Source organism: Sceloporus undulatus, chromosome 1 (genome assembly GCF_019175285.1).
Source record: "Sceloporus undulatus isolate JIND9_A2432 ecotype Alabama chromosome 1, SceUnd_v1.1, whole genome shotgun sequence".
NCBI classification, from domain to species: domain Eukaryota; kingdom Metazoa; phylum Chordata; class Lepidosauria; order Squamata; family Phrynosomatidae; genus Sceloporus; species Sceloporus undulatus.
Window position 1 is genome coordinate 166,790,977 of NC_056522.1, and position 6,000 is coordinate 166,796,976.

The window sequence follows — 6,000 nt, forward strand, 5'->3', positions numbered from 1 at the left end:
TCACTCTGTATAGACAAACCTAGATATATTACTTTATGACCATCTATAATTCTGATAACTTCTGAATAGTGGGGGAATTCAGATAACCAGTTTATCACTATGTTCACACAACCATTGAGCAAGAGCTCTCTTTCCTCTGGAAACTGGTGATCACATGAGATGCTGTTAAGAATCTTTTCAAAAGAACTAGTGTTTTTTATTAGTCTAGAGGGCTAGGACGAAATAACATAAAAGCATGATTCTTTTATCTGTAATGTCAACACACCAAACAGTTATAGAAGCATCATATACCAAATGCTTTGGATTTTGTTAAGGGAAGTTCAAATCCCTTCAGGGTCCTTGCAAGGATGCATGATGCCCTGAACTCCTTGGAAAAAAGGCAAATCTGATAATAACTACCATCAAGTAAATTGGCCATCTTAATCTACCTTATGGCTATATTATCCTACATTTTCTATTTGTATATATGCTCAAACCTCTCCCCCACATTTCTTCTGTTTGTGCTCTCAGCTAAGATTTCCAGGTTTTTCGAACAGGAACACAAGGCAGCTTTTCCTGTTTCCAGGTCAGGTCAGCTCAAGTGTAGCTAGTATATGAAAGACAGGATAATATGAAACACAAACAGCGAGCAGCAAGCTAATATAAAACCCGCCTTTCAAAACCCAGGCTTGGAGGTTCTGTAGAAGCCTAGACCTCTCACAAGACACAAGGCAGCATGCTTTATGTAGGCCTGCCTCATGGGCTAATGGCCTCACTTCCCTGGACCTGTACTATTGAAAGACTGGGTGCCAGGCACACTTGGAACAGATGGATCCCACTGTATTTCATATTTAACCTAAGACCATTTTACTGCATGTTGAAATGTCAAAGGGTGATGGCCTGTTGTGAGTGTGGCAACTGCCAGCTCTTCCTGCTCTTCCTGGATTAAAAAAAATAATAAAGGATTTGGGGTTGATCTGCCCCAAAGATAAACAAAATATGCAACCTAGTCAGCCCCTGGGCTGCTTTCCATATTGCCAGGCCCCTGCAATTTGCACCAGCTTCCTCCCACCCGCATCAGCCTAGCAGTTCACATATTTGCAGCATAACAGTAATATATATGCATCAGACCCATTGGGTCAACAGTTTGAATTTGTAATGCAGGCAGGTATATATGCATCTGTGCACTATAGTGCCTTAGTGTCTTTATGTCTTCCACATGTATTATATTTCCAATGCAAAGACTTTCTAAATAAAAAAATGCACAAAGCTTTGTCACATTTGAAGTGGCACATGCAGTGGGGAGGGAGCAAAAAGGCATCCTTCCCCACTGCAATGACCATATTCCCTCATCTCCAAACTGTGGATTAGCTCTAAGCCTCTTTACAACACCTGCTCAAAGAGTGTTTCAGGGAAAGAAACTAGTATTATCTCCAGAAAAGAAGAGATACATAAAGTCCCATCTAGTAGAACTTGAAAAAGACATGGGTTTTAAGTAGCACATCTTCCAGAAACTGGGGGCCAGTGAAGAATAGGGTACATTAACTACATCTCACTATTCATTAAGACCTGGGGCTAGGGTGAACTACAAGTAAAATAAATTAATGTAAATACTGCATTCTTCATGGGGACAACATTATTGCTTAAATGGCTGGAGCAGCCCCAAAGCTTCTTTTATGTAGTAAAGTGGTTCAGCCTCAAGAAGCTGTAAATGTTTTCAAAGCCAATATACAACAATGAGGGCTTGAATCCAAATGCTCCTTTTCCCCTCAAAGGAGAAAGAATCAGGATCAGAAAAGCATTTCCCTAGCTTGTGCATTTGGGCAGGAAATAGAGTCTTTATGCACTTCAAAATAAAATTTTAACATAAGCCTTGCTCCTACCAAAACTAGTTGCAAATGCCCAACAAGCAGGTCAGCTGCCATGAGTAGGAAGGGTATCCATGTTATCTAGCACTGTGATCCGGAAAGATATTGACAGTTTATGAACTATATGAGTGACTTATCGGGGAATGCAAAGACTGAACCATCTATACAATTGAAATATATATTTCCTGTTATTAAAAATAGTAGTATTAATATTTCTATTTATTATCTCAATCATGATAGCTAAAAGTCCTACTTTTAGCCTACAAATTCCTAGGATGCTATGGTACAGAATTAACTCATACCCTCCTGAATACTAAGCAAATATATCTTCAGCTGGTATCTATTTAGTTGTCAGGACACACTGAACAAATGTTTCTTCTTCCTCTTTAAGATTTATTAATAGGGACACAGTGTTAGAAATATATCTGCAACATCCATTCTGTCATTGTGCATTTCCAGAAGAGATTAACACATGTTTAACTCTCCCCACCCAAAAAAAAACTAAAGGCAAAAGTGGGGAAGCACCTACTGATGAGATTGGAAATCAAAACATTGGCAGCACTTGTGTATCATCAAGAAAATAACATGGAAACTGAGAAGTGAAAATACAGTAGCACCATGTCAAGAGTGAGAGAAATGATAACTAGTGTTCCGCCAGAGACGTACATCAGCAGAAGTCTAACCTATACCTATCTATAACTTTTTTTTGTCATTATGGAGGTTGAAATTCGCTGCTTTCCTTGTATTATAACCAAATCCTCTCCCCCCCCCACCTTTTTCATGCTCCTCCTTGATACGGCCACATAGCAGCCAGCAAAGAACAGTGGGTGGCTGAGAAGCATCCGCCTAAAACTATGAAGGCACCCTCTGGGACTTCCTCAATAGCCAGAACTTCTGGAAGAGGAAGCCATGGTTGTGTATTTACAGGCATGTTGCTTTTCAGCTGTCCACCACCCTCCACTGGTCACTCCCTGGCTCTGTTTGGCAACATGGAAAATGTGGACTTGGTAGGTGTGCGGATGGGTTGGTGGGAGAAGTAAGAGATGTTGCATAGTTCCACATGAGGTAACTTTATACTTCTAATTGAAGGATCTCAGCAGGCATATTTCCAGCAACCTGGGAAAACTACTGCAGTTTCCTTCACAGTTGCACAGGCTGTCAACTAGTTTCACATATGTTGGCATCTCCCAGTTCGAAAAGGAACAAACAGGAATTCTAGTAGTGACAGCAAGGATTTCTAAGAGAGATTAAACCTAATAGTGAACGGTGCAAACATGGAAACTGCACTTAGTAGGGGGTTATATCATGAAAACTACATAAAATTGTTATGCAAGGATTTCTAGTAATCTCAAATCAGGTTAGGCTCAGAGACAAATTACACTGCAAGTGCCAAGGTCTACATTTTGAGATAAGTAAGTTTATCACATGGGGCTTGGAGAACGGGAAGGAAACGGAACAGGGGAAAAACACATGTTATCACTCAGAAGAACACCATCGACACCGCCAGGAGTCCCCAATCCATTCCCCATCCGCCCCACAGCAGTCGATTTTGAAGAACGATTCTGAACAGTACAGCACTACAGTATAGTAAAGATGCTATTAGTAGCTTTTTAACTTGCTCTCCATAAGTACTCCAAGTCTAGTATCACAATGCTAACCATTAAACAAAATGTGGGTATACTAATAACTTCTGCGGAATTACTGGGAACACATTATACCTAATAATTGCTGATCACAATGTCTTACAAGAGATACTGCCATCAGGAATTCAAATCCTGCACTCACATATGATTTGCCACAAGCTTTTGGAGAGCATATGACAACGTAATTACTACTCCAGTTAAGTAAAATTATATTGCAAGGACCTTAAATAATGGGCTGGACCAAAGCTGCCAGCACTGTTCAAGTAATATGTGTGCTGTTCTGAAACTCCTTGTACAAGAATTCACACAGTGGTATTATGAGTAAATTTTATAGTGGTGATGAGGCTGCCTTTCCAAGAAATTTCTAAATTTCATTTTAACTGTAACTGGCCTTCTATTCTTTTCTTTATGTTTAAGATTATGACACACCAGCTTCATTTCCAATTTGTGTCCACCTGCAGTTTAAAGTGATGATTATTATAGATAAATTCTAAACCAGCATAAGAAATCTCAAATACTGTGGCCAAATCTGTCCTGCCCCCCCCCCCCCCCACCCCCCCAATATAACCTGCTGGGCTTCCCCATGTGGCCATTTCTCTGGCATACTAGAGGGGGAACACTGGGGAGCTGAGCTCTAGCACTTTTTGAGACCACATACAGTAATCTATCAGAACACAGAGGACTGCTGATTTGAAATCCTAACTGGCCCAAGTCCAGCAAAGTTGATACCAGGGGCTAATTCACACTACAGTCCAGGAGGATTTCATAGGGTGGCTGTCAAAGTGGAATAATAATGCTCTAATTTTGTAATGAATTGACTCCAGCAGTAGCAGCTTCATTTATATACCACTTCATACCACCTAAGCAGTCTCTAAGCAGTTTACAACTTTAAGCTAATTGCCCCAATCAATCTGGGTACTCATTTAGCAACCTCAGAAAGATGCAAGCCTAAGTTGAGACTGAGCCCTGGCTGGTATTGAACTCACAACCACTGCGCCACCAGGCTCCAAGATAACGGAAAGTCCACAGAATCCAAACTCATTCCAGCCTATAAGTGTTGGAAATTCTTTGCTCTGGCCAAACCTCTCATAAGCCCAATGGCTGAGTCTCTGACTTGGAAGAAGTTTGGCATTATTTGGCTCCTGCACTGTCTTCTCCATTAGCCAAAGGCACTTTCAGTGGGAATAAAGGGTTTATTATTTTTAATAAACAAATAAAATAGACAACAGTGAAAGTAAGTTTAGATTTGCCTCTCTGGTCACTGTCTCCAGGAAATCAAATTACATATACAGCTAAGTGCAGGCTGTGTGCTGTGTCTTTCCTAGTGCCCCTCTTTTTGCTACTGTAACAAGAGGCTGGATTTCTGCTGCAGCTTTGCTCCAAGGCCAGAGAATAGGCACTGAAGAGGGTCTTGCATGATTCATCAGCAGCAATATAACTCCTCTCCGATCAGCATCATGGATGCATGCTGATATCCATACTTGAGGCTCACAGGAGTCCCCTTTTCAAGTACGTCTCTATATTTTATTTGTAATGTCTGTGCATTATATCTCAACACCTAAGTCAGAGTGGATGGTTAATTTGAATGCTGTTTTGTTTCCGATAATATAAATATGGTTCGCTTTCTATATAAATCATGTTGTGTGCCTTCAAGTCATTTCTGACTCATGGTGACCCTAAGGTGACTCTATCATGGGGGTTTCTTGGCAAAATTTGTTCAGAGAGGGTTTGTCTTTGATTTCATCTGAGGCTGAGAGAGTGTGACTTGTCCAAGGTGACCCACTGGATTTCCACAGCTAAATGAGGATATGAACCCTGGTTTCTAGAGGCATAGTCCAATCCTCTAATTGCTATGCCATTCTGTAAATCTTATTATTTCAATGTACTGTTCAAAGTTCTGGCAAAACCATAAAACAAGTTTTCCATTTTGGTCCTCCTCTTGTTTTGGATCTCATACGTCAGAATGCACAGGCAGAAAGGTTATGGGAGTTGCATTCCCATAACCTTTGGCCCATGGATGGCCACCCATGCCATAAAGCTTGATCCCCATAACATGTTATGCTGATGATACACAGCTCTTTCTTTTTCAAGTGATGGCAAGGAGGATATGGAAGTCCTGAACTGTTGCCTAGATGCAACCAAAATTTTGGATGTTGGCTGATAAACTAAGACGAAGTTAGGACAAGATGGAGCTTTAGTTGGGAGCCAATCTGTGAATGGAGGAACAGCCTTTTCTGGATGGAGGAGTGTTTCTTCCAAAGGATCAGAGTTGTAAATTGGGTGTGCTCCTAGAACCAGCATTGCTCCTGGAGTGTTAAGTGTTCCCATGAGTGCCTTTGACCAACTTTGGTTGGTAAACTTGCTCTCTTTTTTCTTAGAAAAGAGAGAGCTATCCACAGTCAGCCATGTCCCAATCATCTCCCATTAAAGGTTACTGTAACATGTTGGTGCCTCAGTACCCCCAAAGGCACCAGATACTATCTGATCTCTGAAGCTAAGCTGAGTCAGTG

At 41.0% G+C, this 6,000-nt stretch overlaps 1 protein-coding gene across 1 annotated transcript in view; it reads right to left on the bottom strand.

The window, feature by feature from the left end:
* The window catches only part of SH3BP4 (SH3 domain binding protein 4), a 60,602-nt gene that overhangs the window by 25,138 nt on the left and 29,464 nt on the right, over window positions 1-6,000 (bottom strand). The gene's annotated exons all lie outside the window — the stretch shown is intronic.